Raw genomic sequence first — 16,395 nt, 5'->3', positions numbered from 1 at the left:
GGTCTCAGGGACCAGTTTAAAGGCTCTAGTTGGCTAAAGATGAAAAAATTTGAATGTCGAAAGAATAACTGCTGTGGAATGAAACACATCAAGTATGTTTGTGAGTTTATAATGAGACTTTTAAAAATGATTGATTGCACACCTTTGTGAATATACCAGAGACTAGTGAATTGTACAATTTAAAAGAGTGAATTTTATAGCATGTGTATTATATTTTGAATTTTAAAAAATGATCACCTTTGCAGAATGGTAGAGAACCAACTCATTGTTCTGAAAACCAGTAAAGGGAAAGGTGAAGCACTGATCCTTTATGAACTGTTCCTCAGACTAAACAAATAGCTGATGAAGGGAATTTTCTTTTAATAATTCTACAAACACATGAATAAGACTTGATGGAATTAGAATAGAACCATTTTGCAACCCCAGGTGAATTAATGGATCTAAGCAATGATCAGCAATGGCTGCTAACCAGAGCGACAACTACACATATACCTCATGACAAAAGTACACAGAGTCATCAACTAAAAAAATTAAACCTTGGGACGCCTGGGTGGCTCAGTCGGTTAAGCATCTGCCTTCAGCTCAGGTCATGATCCCAGGGTCCTGGGATCAAGTACCGTGTCGGGCTCCTTGCTCAGCCAGGAGCCTGCTTCTCCCCCTGCTTGTGCTCTCTCTTTGTCTCTCTCTGTCTAATAAATAAATAAAATCTTTAAAAAAAAATCAAACCTGAACCTGATCAACTCTTTAGCTCTAACTGCCAATTTACAGGAAACACAGGGAACAGAGAAACATATCAATGAAATCACGGGGATGCAATCAACAAAACTCAGATGGTGGTAAACACTATAGGACCTGCTTTCTTCAACAAATAAACTATAGCATAAAATTTGAGGGGAAATCAATAGATAAGAAAAGACTTAAAAGATATTATTAATCAAATGCACTGTATGAACTTTATTTCGATCTTGATTCAAACAAACAAGTGTAAAAAAATGAGATAGAGAAATGTGAACATTGGATTGTTGTCAACATGAACTGGATATATACTGATATAAACAATTTATTGTTAATTTGGTTTAGGTGTAATGATGATTTGATTATATCTTAAAAAGAGTCTTTATCTTTTAGAGATACATTATCAAAATATTTACAGATAAAATGATATGCTACTGATGAAAGACCTATACTCTGAAAACTATAAAACACTGATAAAAGAAACTGAAGATGACACAAATGGAAAGATATATTGTACTTACGGATTGGAAGAATTAATATTGTTAAAATGTTGATACTACCCAAAGCAATCTACAGATTCAATGCACTCTCTATCAAAATACCAATAGCATTTTTCACAGAACTAGAACAAATAATCCTAAAATTTGTATGGAACCACAAAAGATCCTGAGTAGCCAAACCAATTCTGAGAAAGAAGAACAAAGCTGGAGGTATCATAATCCCAGATTTCAAACTGTACTACAAAGCTATAGTAATCAAAACAGTATGGTACTGGCACCAAAAAAAGACACATAGATCAATGCAACAGGTTAGAGAGCCCAGAAATAAACCCGGGCTTATATGGTCAATCAATCTAAGACAAAGGAGGCAAGCATATAAAATGGGGAAAAGACAATCTTTTCAATAAATGGTGTTGGGAAAACTGGACAGCTACATGGGAAAGAATGAAACTGGACCACTTTTTTATGCCATACACAAAAATAAACTCAAAATGGACCAAAGACCTAAATGTAAGACCTAAAACAATAAAACTCTTAAAAGAATATATAGGCAATAATCTCTTCAACATCAGCCTTAGCAACATATTTGTAAATATATCTTCTAAGGCAAGGGAAACAAAATAAAAAATAAACTATTGGGACTACAACAAAATAAAAAGATTTTTCACAGCAAAGGAAACCTTCAACAAAACAAAAAGGCATCAAAATGAATGGAAGAAGATATTTGCAAATGACATATCTGATAAAGGGTTAATATCCAAAATATATAAAGAACTTATATAACTCAACACCAAAAAAACAAACGATCCGACTAAAAATGGACAGAGGACCTGAACAGACATTTTCCCAAAGAAGACATATAGATAGCCAACAACCACATGAAAAGATGCTCCAAATCACTAATCATCAGGGAAATGCAAATCAAAACCACAATGAGATACCTTATATCTATTCAGCATGGCTAGTATCAAAAAGACAAAAAACAACAAATGTTGGCAAGTACGTGGAGAAAAGGGAACCCTTTTGTGCCCTGTTGGTGGGAATGTGAATTAGTGCAACCACTGTGACAGTTATGGAGGTTTCTCAAAAAATTAAAAATAGAAATGCCATATGATCCAGTAATACCACTTCTGGGTATTTACCTAAAGGAAAAAAAACACTAATTTGAAAAGATACATGCACCTCTATATTTATTGCAGCATTATTTATTTATTTAATTTTTTAAACATTTTACTTATTTATTTAAAGTAAGCTCTACACCCAATATGGGACTCAAACTCCTGACCCCAAGATCAAGAGTCACATGCTCCACTGACTGAGCCAGCCAGGAGCTCCTGCAACATTATTTATAACAGTCAAGATAGGGAAGCAACCTAAGTGTCTATTGAAATCAAAGTATAAAGAAAATTCAGGATATATATATCATCTATATATAGATGTAGGATGTAGGATATATATATATAATGGACTATTACTCAGCCATAAAAAAGAATGCGATCTTACCATTGTAGCAACATGGATGGGACCTAGAGGGTATTGTGTTAAGTGAAATAAGTCAGAGAAAAATAAATACCACATGATTTCACTTATAGGTGGAATCTAAAAAACAAAACAAATGAACAAACAAACAAAAAACATAAAGAGACTCCTAAATAACAGAGAACAAACTGGTAGTTGTCAGAGAGGAAGTGGGCAGGAGCATGGGCATAATAAGTGAAGGGGATTAAGAAGTAAAACTTCCAGTTATAAAATAAATAAGTCACAGAGATGAAAAATATAACACAGGGGATATAGTCAATAATACTGTAATAACATGGTAAGGTGACAGGTGGTGACTACACTTACTGTGGTGAGCATTTCGTAATGTATAGAATTGTTGAATCACTACGTTGTACATCTAAAACTAATGTAATACTGTATGTCAACTATACTTCAATAAAGAGAATGATATGCTATCAGAGATGGCCTTCAAAATAATAAGGGAGGTTGAGGGACGTACAGGGGTTGAGGGTGAAGTGGGTAGGGGATATAAATGAACCATAATTGGCCATGAAAGGACAAATGTTGACTCTGGGTACATTGGGGTTTGATGCATTATTCTCATTGTGTATATATTTGAAATTTTCCATAGCAAGTTTAAAAAACAAACAAAAATAAACATACAAAGAAAAAATCACCTTCACATTTCACAGAATCTTTGGAGTGGGGCAAGCATTACAGATATTCAATTGCCTCCCTTCTCACTTTTCTGTGGACCATATAACAGCACTTATTTTCAAAAGAATTAGCATAATTAAAAAATGAAATAAATAAAACTAGACCACTTATGATTAAGAAAACAGCAATGGGGCGCCTGGGTGGCTCAGTTGGTTAAGCAACTGCCTTCGGCTCAGGTCATGATCCTGGAGTCCCGGGATCGAGTCCCGCATCGGGCTCCCTGCTCAGCGAGGAGCCTGCTTCTCCCTCTGACCCTCCCCCCTCTCATGTACTCTCTCTCATTCTTGCTCTCTCAAATAAATAAATAAATCTTTAAAAAAAAAAAAGAAAACAGCAATGGTTTTCAAATTTGCAAGGGAATATCTTGCAAAAGATGCAGATTGCTGGCTCTCATTTCCTAGAAATTCTAATTTTTTTTTACACTTAAAATATGTATTTAATGTAAATATTAGTAAGATTGATTAAAATTAACACATACACAGGAAAATTATTAATGTGGGGGCTGAAAGAAATGGTGATTAGTTTTTCACCAAAAAGAATTGGTGATTTTCCACTGTAAACTTTAATGTTCTTTCTCTTGACTAAACGCTAGAAAATAACTATGGATAATTGGAGATTTACCTATGTCCCTGGTTACTAGCTACTCTTTTTTACTTTTTTAAAAAATTTTATTATGTTATGTTAATCACCATACATTACATCATTAGTTTTTGATGTAGTGTTCCATGATTCATTGTTTGTGTATAACACCCAGTGCTCCATTCAATACGTGCTCTCTTTAATACCCATCACCAGGCTAACCCATCCCCCCACCCCCTCCCCTCTAGAACCCTCAGTTTGTTTCTCAGAGTCCAAAGTCTCTCATGGTTCGTCTCCCCCTCCGATTTCCCCCCCTTCATTTTACCTTTTCCACTATCTTCTTTTTTTTAACATATAATGTATTATTTGTTTCAGAGGTACAGGTCTGTGATTCAACAGTCTTACACAATTCACAGCGCTCACCATAGCACATACCCTCCCCAATGTCTATCACCCAGCCATCCCATCCCTCCGACCCCCCACCACTCCAGCAACCCTCAGTTTGTTTCCTGAGATTAAGAATTCTTCATATCAGTGACATCATGTGATACATGTTTTTCTCTGATTGACTTATTTCGCTCAGCATAATACCCTCCAGTTCCATCCACGTTGTTGCAAATGGCAAGATTTCATTCCTTTTGATGACTGCATAATATTCCATTGTGTATATATACCACATCTTCTTTATCCATTCATCTGTCGATGGACATCTTGCCTCTTTCCATAGTTTGGCTATTGTGGACATTGCTGCTATAAACATCGGGGTACACGTACCCCTTCAGATCACTACATTTGTATCTTTGGGGTAAATACCCAGTAGTGCAATTGCTGGATCGTATGGTAGCTCTATTTTCAACTTTTTGAGGAACCTCCATACTGTTTTCCAGAGTGGCTGCACCAGCTTGTATTCCCACCAACAGTGTAGGAGGGTTCCCCTTTCTCTGTATGCCTGCCACTATCTGTCGTTTCCGGACTTGTTAATTTTAGCCATTCTGACTGGTGTGAGGTGGTATCTCATTAAGGTTTTGATTTGGATTTCCCTGATGCCAAGTGATGTTGAGCACTTTTTCATGTGTCTGTTGGCTATTTGGATATATTCTTCGGAAAAATGTCTGTTCGTGTCTTCTGCCCATTTCTTGATTGGATTATTTGTTCTTTGGGTGTTGAGTTTGATAAGTTCTTTATAGATTTTGGATACTACCCCTTTATCTGATATGTCATTTGCAAATATCTTCTCCCATTCTGTCGGTTGTCTTTTGGTTTTGTTGACTGTTTCTTTTGCTGTGCAAAAGCTTTTTATCTTGATGAAGTCCCAATAGTTCGTTTTTGCCCTTGCTTCCCTTGCCTTTGGCGATGTTTCTAGGAAGAAGCTGCTGCGGCTGAGGTCGAAGAGGTTGCTGCCTGTGTTCTCCTCTAGGATTTTGATGGACTCCTGTCTCACATTTAGGTCTTTCAACCATTTTGAGTCTATTTTTGTGTGTGGTGTAAGGAAATGGTCCAGTTTCATTCTTCCGCATGTGGCTGTCCAATTTTCCCAGCACCATTTGTTGAAGAGACTGTCTTTTTTCCATTGGACATTCTTTCCTGCTTTGTCAAAGATTAGTTGACCATAATCTTTAGTAGGTATGGGATAGAGCTAAGGGATCTGCAGTTTAACCAGGAGCCCAGGTGATACATAGACAACTGGGCCACACACCAATATACTTTAAAGAAACATTAGTACATCCTGGTAAATGCCTCTTTGCCCACATTTATAACAGTTTCTCTTGGAGTATAAAGAAGTAAAATTGCTGGATATGGCACATTTTCAATATTACTCTCCAAAATGACTATATGAATATATATTCCTTCCAGCAGAAGAAGAGAATTCCCAAATCCCCATTTCTTGGCTAACTCTTGATGTGCTCATACTTTTTAATTTTTGCCAAGAACATAACTACCCAATGATCTTTCAGTTAGCAACGTTTGCTAAAGCAGCTCTTGAAAAATCTGCCACATTTTGAACAAAGACTCCTTTTTAATGACATAATAACTTTCACCCCAAAATACATTAAATAAATATGCCAAAAGAAGTGATAATTCAACATTACAGTTTAAAGCAAAAATATCCTCACCAATTACAGAACGTAAGAATTCCTCGTCAGAGAATCTCATATGGAACAAATTTGAATTGTGCTCTATGTTTACATGAACCACAAATGTTTTTTGCTTATTTTTGCACACAGACATAAAGCAAATAGAAACAAACACCCCAAATTGAGAACAAAACAGGAAGGAGCAGCTGGCAGAAATGTGGAACGTTTCGTAATTCTTGAAAAGGTGAAGGAAGCCGAGGACACAGCAGGAATCTGAGTGAAATTAAGGTTTCAGTAAAGTGTGAATTGTGCGTGTAAGACTCTGGTGGCCGGCAGTGGAGTCCCCACTTTACGGTAATGACACTACGTTGAGGGAAAACTCACATGAAAATGAAGTCAGGGGAAGCCTGGGTGGCTCAGTCGGTTAAGCGACTGCCTTTGGCTCAGATCATGATTCCGGGGTGCTGGGATCGAACCCCGCATCGAGCTCCCTGCTCAGCAGGGAGCCTGCTTCTCCCTCTGCCCCTGCCCCGCTCATGCTCTCTCTCTCTCTCTCTCTCTCTGTCTGACAAATAAATAAACAGAATCTTGAAAAGAAAAGAAAACGAAGTCAGAAGTCGAGTCAGAGCATGCCATGATGCGGTCTGGTGAGGAGTCTGGGACGGTCTTCGCTGTAAAGAGTGACCCCGAGCGTAGCCAGAACCGCTGGATTCGGAATAAAAGGGTTACGGAGCCCTAAGCTGGGCTCTGGAGCAGAGCTTCTGGAACTTAACGGGCACACAACGCCCCCCCACCCCACTCCCGGGGTGGGGGGGTGCTGTGAACCTGCTCTTCTGCTGCAGCGGGGCCAGGACGGCCCGAGACTCTGCATTTCCAACCAGCTCCCGGGCCAGGCCTCTGCGCGGAGCAGCAGGGGTTCCCGGGATCCGTGGGCAGCGCGGCGGCTCCGCCCGCTGACTTTGCTCCCAGCCGGTGGCCGAGAAGCCACGCCTCACACGCACGCAGCTGCCCTAGAAGGACCGTGGGGCCGGGAAGGGGCAGGAACCCGTTGCCCGCGCCGCCCGGCTGGGGGCAGCCAGGGGCTCAGAGTCCTTCGCGGGGCCTCACGTGACCCAGGACGGTTGCGGGAAGAGCAGGGGGGCAACCGCTGGGGAGCTGAATACGGTCACCCGCGTCCACGCCCCCGGGGACTGAGCCTGCACAGGTGGAGGACAGAGACGGCCGACACGGAGATCGGACGACCAACACCGAGACGGACGGGTACTCGCTGTTCCTAGCCAAGATGCAGTCGTGAAAGATCTGGGAAAAGGTTTTCCTGAGCTCGAGGAACATCTCTATCTGCAGACTGAAAGCTCACCCCACCTGGGGGAAAATGACCTCCCTACACACCGGCACAGCTGGGCAACAATTTTTAACGCCGACTTTTCACCGCAGAAACCCCTGCAGTCCTTAAGACAGGAGGAAACCCATCATTTACTGAGGGCTCCCCTTGTGTTCTGCACCAGGTGCTTCCATGAATTCTCTCACCTGAAGCTCAGGGCATTGCGGTGAAGCCGTGGGGCCGGCCTTCAGGTTGACCGGATTCAGGAACTCCGTCGATTTGGTCTGGACGCCTCTGCTCTCCAGCTGCCTCAGCTCTCTTCCATCCCAGGCTGTAGCAGACAGGCTCCCTCCACGTGGGCACACGCAGCTCCGGGCTCACGTCATCGCAGCCCAGGCCCTCTGCAAGAAGGAGAGAGTCTCTCTTCTGGGGATAGCGGCCCCCAGCCTTCTTGTCCGGCTCCTCAGGATATGGAACCTCTGCCCTGTGAGCAAGCTGGAGCGGGAGTGATCGGGTCCCAGTAGTACAGCCTGCTGCACGTGCAGGAGAACTTCTGTCCCACAGTGGAGTCTGGACAGGGCTGGGACCTCCGATCCTCTGCCTTGAATCTGCCTGGATATAGCTTCTGCAACACAGAGTTGGGGTGATGAGAGATGCTGATGGCCTGCCCTTCCTGGAGTGAAACCATAGCCCTAGACTGGGAGCTGGGAGGAAATGGAGTCCCATCTCTTTGGCTGCATCTTACAGAAGTAGAGATTCCATCAGACTGAGCTGGGAAGTGGGAAGCAGTTTGTGGCTCAAATGTCACAGACTCCCATTTAAGTAACAAGTTCATTACTCTTACTAAGGTTTACCAGTAGATTTTCTTGGATAAATGTTTCTCTATTTGCTGTATGTTCCTAGGACAATCCCAGAGACTTTATTATTATTTTTTTTATTTTTTAAAAAGATTTTATTTATTTATTTGAGAGAGAGAATGAGATAGAGCATGAGAAGGGGGAGGGTCAGAGGGAGAAGCAGACTCCCCGCTGAGCAGGGAGCCCGATGCGGGACTCGATCCAGGGACTCCAGGATCATGACCTGAGCCGAAGGCAGTTGCTTAACCAACTGAGCCACCCAGGCGCCCCCAGAGACTTTAAATGGTTGGGTTTTTTAAATAATTTTCACCAGTTAAATGGTTGTTTCACTGGGGAAAGTGTCTACCGACCTCACCCCACCATTTTGGAAGTCCATACTTCAAGTTTTTGGTTTTTTTTTAAAGGTGAAAAATAAGTTTGTTTGATAGTATTATAAACTCATGATTCAAACATATTCCATGTGTTTCAATCCACTGCAATTATCCTATTGATGCTCAAATTATCCCAACTGTGACTAGGGAAAACTTCTTTAGGTTGGCTCCTAAGTCCTTTTGACATGATCCTAACAGTTGTTGACAGCTTTCTTGCTGTTAAAATACTGTGTACATTCTACTTGCTTCGGCAGTTACAAATACTGAAATTGGAATGATACAGAGATTAGCATGGTCCCTGTGCAAGGATGACACACAGATTCGTGAAGCGTTCCATATTTTTACATACCATAGATTTCACTCATGTGTAAAACTTAAGAAACGAAACAAATGAACAAGGGAAAAAAAGAGACAAGGCAAAAAAACAGCCTTTTAACTACAGAGAACACACTGATGGTTACTAGAGGGGAGGTGGGTGGGGAGATGGGTAAAATAGGTGAAGGGGATTAAGAGTACACTTATCTTGATGAGTACTCAGTAATGTACAGAATTGTTGAATCACTATATTGTACACCTGAAACTAATATAACACTACGTTAACTACACTGGAATTAAAATAATACATACATACATACATACATACTGTATATATTACCCACAGAATGCTTTTGAAAAACAGAAAGGTCACACTTACCAGTACCAAAAGGAGTATATATGGCTTCCAAAGAAATGAAGATAAAAGCAAACACTCAAAAGGGAAAAACAGATTAAAAAATCATAAAACAAATTTAAAAAATAAGGAAACATTAAAGATAGAATAAAAAGGGATGCCTGGGTGGCACAGCCAGTTAAGCATCTGACTCTTGGTTTTGGCTCAGGTGGTGATCTCAGGGTCATGAGATCGAGCTCCAAGTTGGCTTCGTGCTCAGCATGGAGTCTGCTTGAGATTCTCTCTGCCCCTCCTGCTCACGCTCTCTTTTTCTCTCAAATAAATAAATCTTTTTTTAAAAAAGATAGCATAAAAATATGACATGAATAATAAAAAATGTATTAGTCATCATAATAAATATATTGGAATCTACCCCCCTATTAAAAATTAAGATTCAAAAAGAAAACAAGATTCACAGGGGTGCCTGGCTGGCTCAGTTGGTAGAGCATGTGACTCTTGATCTCAGGGTTGTAAGTTCAAGCCCCACATGGGTTGTAGAGATTACTTAAAAATAAAATCTTAAAAAAAAAAAGACAAAAATAAATAAAAATTAGGATTCACAAATTGGATTAAGAATTCTATTTTATGTTATTTAAATGAAACAAAATGAAACAAAAAGATTAATGTAAAGGACGGGGAAATATAAAGGAAATGCAAATGAAGAGAAATCAAAGATGAAAATACTTACATTAGTACAATTTGACATTTAAAAAATGACACTGGAATTTATAAAGCCAAAATATGAAGAAGGATAGAATATCACTTAATAATACAATTAATAAGTGTTGTTTAATAGCTTCCTGGAAAGAAACATGTATTGAATACTAGATAATATACTGTTTTTTTTTCCTAGTGTCATGTAGCATTTACAAAAACTGAATATATAGCTGTACTAACAGTGGCATGTAAGCAGGGTTCAAATCCTAAAGAAGACTCACAGGACCCAAAATGACATGGCTTACAAATGTACAGTTTATTATAGGGAAAGGACATGCTATAGCAACAGCACAAAAGTCAGAATATACATCACAGTGTATGATTCATAGCAGGGGTCTGGAGAGGCCAGGCAGGCTCCTATTGTCCTCTTCTTCTGGTCCTAGTGATGTTCTGTACTCATATCTTCCCTGCCCCAAGCCTCGAATCAGCCATTTCTTTAAGGAGCACTGGTTCCATTTATTGGAGAATGGTATTTAGGAACAAAGATCTGGGTGCTAGGTGTGCTCATTGCTGCTGGGGTAGCACTGCTTCTAGAACATTTCAGAAGCCAGAGCCAGAAAATATATCTAAGTATACTACCCTAGTACGTATCTATGTACATATCTATATGTACATATCTATATTTCTGTATGTATCTACCAACTAGAGTACATTTATGTACAGTTCTTTTTATTGTTAGCCTTATAATATTGAGTCAAAACACCAGTTTTTCTTTTTTTAAATTGAAGTATAATTGACATACATTTTATTAGTTACAGGTGTACAACATAATGATTCAATATTTGTATATACTGCAAAATGATCACCCCATTAAGTCCAGTTAACATCTGCCACCATATACACATTTCTTGCAATGAGAACTTTAAAGACTTCCTCTCTTAGCAACATTCAAATATGCAATATAGTATTATTAACTATAGTCGTCACCATGCTGTACATTACATGCCCATGACTTATTTATTTTATAACTGGAAGTTTGCACCTTTTTTAAAAAATATTTTATTTATTTGAAAGAGAGAGAGCACAAGTGGGGGAATGGCAGAGGGAAAGGAGAAGTAGGCTCCCCGCTGACCAGGGAGCCCGACGCAGGGCCTGATCTCAGGGCCTCGAGATCATGACCTGAGCTGAAGGCAGATGCTTTAACCAAATGAGCCACCCAGGCGCCCGGAAGTTTGCACCTTTTGACTCCCTTCATCCATTTTGCCCACACCTCACCCCTCTCCTCTGGCAACCACCAATCTATTCTCTGTGTCCATAAACTTAAAAACAGTTTTTCAAAGTTATTTAACATTCCCCCCTACCCTCTTCAGCAAAGTTACACCATACAGTTTTAATACCATTAGATTCTTTTGTCACATGCTGCATTCCATCCCAGGATCACTGACAATCAGATGGATTTTTAAAAATTTGCGAACAGTAAAGTTCATTCTTGGTGGTGTAACATTCTATGGGGTTTTTTTTAAGATTTTTTAAATTTATTTGACAGAGAGAGACACAGCAAGAGAGGGAACACAAGCAGGGGGAGTGGAAGAGGGAGAAGCAGGCTTCCCGCTGAGCAGGTAGCCCGATGCAGGGCTCGACCCCAGGACCCTGGGATCATGACCCGAGCCGAAGGAAGATGCCCAACCACTGAGCCACCCAGGCGCCCCCATTCTATGGGTTTTTGGCAACTGTAGAATCATATATATCTACCCCATCCTTGTACAGCCCATTATATACTCAACCTTTCCCTCTCCCACAATCCCTGGCAACCACTGCTCTGCTTTATATCCTGTGGTAGGCTGAATAATGACCTGAAAAAATATGCAAGTCCTAATCCCTCCAACCTGTGAATGTTACATCACATGGTAAAAGAGACTTTGCAGATGTGATTAAGAATTTCGCCATGGGGAGATTATCCTGGATTATCCAGGTGAGTCCTAAATGTAATTACAAAGGTCCTTAAAGGAGAGCAGCAAGACAGTCAAAGGAGGTAGTAGGAGACATGAGGATGGAAGCAAGAGGTTGGAGTGAGGTGAGGAAGGAGTCACAAGCTACGTAATACAGGCAGCCTCCAGAAGGCAGAAAAGTTATGGAAATGAATCCTCTCTTGGAGCCTCCAAAAGGAACCAGTCCTACAGCCCCTTGACTTTAGCCTAGTGAAACTGATTTTTTACTTCAGGCCTCCAGAACTGTAAGAGACTAAATTTGTGTGGTTGTAAGCAACCAAGTTTGTGGTAACTTTTTATAGCAGCAGTGGGAAACTAATACATCTCCCTATAGTTTTGCCTTTTGCACAATGTCTTATGAATGGCACTATACAATACTTCAGGGTCCTAGAATCTGGCTTCCTTCACTTGGCAAAATGTATTTACAATTCATCCATGTTTATGTTATATATATTGTACCACTAAGAAATAAGATTCATTCATGTCAAGTGAATCAGTAGATCTTTCCTTCTTATCACTGACTAGTACTCCACTGTATGCATGTGCCAGTTTGTTATCCATTCACATGTTGAAGGACATCTGGTAGTTTCTGATGAATAAAGCTGCTATAAACATTTGCATACAAGTTTGTGTGTGCACATAAATTTTCCTTAGCTATTAAAGAAAACTCATAGGTATTCATAGCTTTTAGGACATGGAGATGGCAATTTAAATATCATTACCAGGGAAACACATTATTAAGTAATACAAACAAAAAGAATTACAGGCTTTTTAAGGCCAAAGTTACGTTCACAGAACAAGCCAGAAGTTTTGAGTTCCAGATGTCTTACAAGACCCCTTTGTTAGTAATAACATTTTCAAGGACATACTAAGAAACCAGAAAATCATCTTATTCTGTTGCTGGGATTTCTTATACTGGCAGTTAGGACAGCCTGTGGTTTCCCAGACCAAATGCTAAAATTCCATTATTTAGAACCGAAAGAAATAAAGACAGATCTCGGAAGATTAAAACTTACTATGGAAAGGAAAAGGGCAAAATAGAACTATAAACAATTGGAATATTACCATGGAATGTTATCCATCCTACAGTGTGAACAGCAAAAACTGACAATATCTGAATTTCTGATTTATTATATTGGCAACCCATTTACCTCTAGTCCTTAGTACTGTTGCCACGAAACTTTTCAAATAATTTCATGAAGTCATTAAAACTTACCTGTTTTTTCCAACAGATGTGCAGTGACACCTCTGTCAGTGGAGTATGCCTGAACAAAACAAAAAATAAGTCATTCAAACATAAAAGTGGCAAAAATTTTCCCTAAGGGACCCAAACTACAGAGGAACAATTCTGAGTTGCACCTCTCAATGCAAAATCAGGTACAAGTCACATACCTATCGAAAAGGCTTATAAAACTAACTGCAAAGTGTCTAATAAATATTCATCGGGGTTTGAGATTTTTCTTCTACTTACAAGCTAATGAAGTAGCCTGTTTTCATTTACTGGATGCCAGCAGCATGGTAAGCAGTCTAGCATCATCAGCATATTTGTATGGGTTCCCCACTCCCCAAGTCCCACAGGGGCCATGCCGAGGGGCCCAGTGGACACATTGTGTATATCATGTACTTTTGCATTGCAGCTGAGGAATACTGGCCTTGGGGGAATTCACATCTTCTAGAGCAAGCCTCTAATTTGTTGAGAAGGAGATATCACCTCATCCCTCAAGGCAGCTCCCTACAAACAAAGCCCTGGGAAAGGACTCAAGTAAAGAGTGGTCTGGGTTCTGCATTCCAGGCCTGTGAAAGAACAAGCAGTGTGACTCTGGGCTGTGACAGCATCTTCCAACAATAGCATGCCCAGAGAGAAAGCAGGCTATCTATCCTTCCACATGAAGCGGACAATAAGAGGTCCTGCCCAAAGTTTTGCTCCCAGGAATATTTTCCTTCACCACCGTCTTTCAGGGGCTAGAATGCATCCATTTTTAAGCTGGTGCCAGCAAACCGTGTGTAAACCAGGCCTGTGCTTTTTCTCTGTTAACCAGTCATAGAGAACTCTCTGGGAAGTCATAAATGTGGGTTAGGGGAGAAGTAAATCAGTAGAAGCAAGTACCATGGGAGTTTAAAACATTGCCTCATGCACTTCACTTGTGCCTTCTGACAGCTTGGACTCAATCATGTATATACAGCGTTACCATTTTCTACTGGAATACTGTTGTCACATCCTATTTTAGGGTTTCCATGGATCAGACGACACTCACTTCCTGATGGTCATTTCAAGTGGCACACCTCACTCTCCTTTCAACTTCCAGATTTCTTGCCCATGCTTTTCATTGAGTGAACCTATCCAGAAGCAGGAGGGCAAAGAAACCTATTGATACTGCCCCCTCCCATGACACAGAGCAGGTAGAGAGGGTGGAGTGAATCTGGAAGGGCAAATGGAAGATATCTAGCACAGCCCATAAATGGCATTGATGTCACTGGCATGATTTTCTAAAACATTAAGCCATTCTTGGGAAAGTTCCAAACAAAACAACACACGCTCCTTTCAATTTACACAGTAGTTCCGTTCCTGGAAAATTCCAGGATATTAAAACCATGCAAAAAATACTTTGAGTTATGCTCACTTCAGCAGCAATATACTAAAATTGGAATTATACAGAGAAGATAAGCATGGCCCCTGCACTAGAATGACATGAAAATTTGTAAAAAGCATCCCATATTTTTAAAAATAAATTTTAGAAAGAGAAAAAAGTACATTGAGTTTACATGCAAAATGAGGTCAGGTTCAGGTTCAGATGATTACAAATAAGTTTTTCATACACATGAATGCCTAGGGGGATGTTTGAAAATTACATAAGATGTAGGAAAATTTATCCTCGTAAGAAAGGCACATGCATTGAAGGACATATGACATTCTTGGCTTCTGCCCAACTAACTAATCCCCAGCCAGGGGGTTCCCGTCAATCACTGCAACAACCATAGTAACCCCACGTGTTTTCAAAGCATACCCTTGGACAGTACTGCCCCTAGTGATAGTCTCCTAAGGTGAAACATTCATCCTTGCAGAATTTGAGTTTGATATTTCATCCACTTAGCGTCTGGAGGCAACACTCAATGGAAGAAATTACTTCTCAATTTATGGATTCTTGTTCAATCCAACATACAAAAGTCTCTGACCCAGTTACCAAACACTTGCTGCCATTTCTGGAGATGTTTGTGAATTTGAATTTTCTGATTTAGTATAAATACAAAGTGAGAAAATAACTGAACGTGCAGCTCAAACTTCACACGGAGCCAAATTAAAGTTTATAAATAACCACATTTCATATCACCTGAAATTAAACTATAACATTTTTCTACTTTTAACTAATATATTTTAAGTAATACATCCACATTATATAAAAATACAAAATATATAAACAAAAATAAAGAATAAAAACATAACATTCTATGGTAGACAGAATAATGGCTCCCCTCAAAGATGTCCACGACCTGATTTCCCGGAAGCTGTGAATGTTACCTTACATGGCAAAAGGGACTTTGCAGATGTGACTAGTGAAGGATCTTGAAATGGGTAGATAGCCTGGATTGTCCAAGTGGGCCCAATGTAATCACAAGGGTCCTTAGGAAAGGGAGCCAGGAGGGTCAGAAGACAGAGAAAGTGATGTGACAATAAGAGCATATATTGGAGTGATGTAACGAGAGTCAAGGAGTGCAGGCAGCCTCAGCCTCAAGAAACTGGAAGACACAAGCAATGGATTCTCTCCTAGAACTTCCAAAAGGAACCAACCCTGCAGACACCTTGATTTTAGTCCCAAAAGCCTCTTCATATTTCTGACCTCCAAAACTGTAAGAGAATAAATTTGTGTTGTTTTAGGGCACTAAATTTGTGGTAATTCATTACAACAACAATAGGAAACTCATAAACATTCCTGCCCCCCCCCCGAGAGATCCACCATTGTTAACACCTTGGTACCTGTACTTCCAGATCTTTTCCTATACCATTATATGTGTCTGTGCATGTGTGTGTACTTCTTACAAAAATGAATCACAGTTGAATCACATGCTATTTTATAACCTGCTTTTTTAAGTCTACAAACTCCATATGTCCATTTCATCAAATATCTAGACTACATTAAAAATTTCCCAAATGACACAAAAATGCCCTTAACAGTTGTTTGGTCCATAACAGGATCTATTCGAGGACCACCCATGGCATCTGATTATTAGGTCCCTTTTGTTATGATGTTGACTATTAAAGAGACGGTTCTACAGTTGCTTTGAAGAATATGCCACCTTTTGGTTCATTTAGTTTCTACCTCTGGTGCTATGTAGTTTGTCCTTTTTTTTTTTTTTAAGATTTTATTTATTTACTTGACAGAGAGAGAC

General features: G+C 39.9%; 2 non-coding genes across 2 annotated transcripts; both read left to right on the top strand.

Annotated features, from left to right (window-relative positions):
* Positions 1 to 8,895: 8,895 nt before the first annotated feature.
* LOC116622928 lies at positions 8,896 to 8,998 on the top strand. Its single transcript, XR_004297642.1, has one exon. It is a non-coding gene; the product is annotated as a U6 spliceosomal RNA (small nuclear RNA).
* A 5,625-nt stretch (positions 8,999 to 14,623) lies between these two features.
* On the top strand, positions 14,624 to 14,730 carry LOC116622925. The gene has a single exon (XR_004297639.1). It is a non-coding gene; the product is annotated as a U6 spliceosomal RNA (small nuclear RNA).
* Positions 14,731 to 16,395: the final 1,665 nt, after the last annotated feature.

Source organism: Phoca vitulina, unplaced genomic scaffold, assembly GCF_004348235.1.
Source record: "Phoca vitulina isolate PV1807 unplaced genomic scaffold, GSC_HSeal_1.0 scaffold55, whole genome shotgun sequence".
Classification (NCBI taxonomy): Eukaryota; Metazoa; Chordata; class Mammalia; order Carnivora; family Phocidae; genus Phoca; species Phoca vitulina.
Note: the sequence above shows the minus strand (reverse complement) of the source record. Positions and strands in the feature narration are given on the sequence as shown.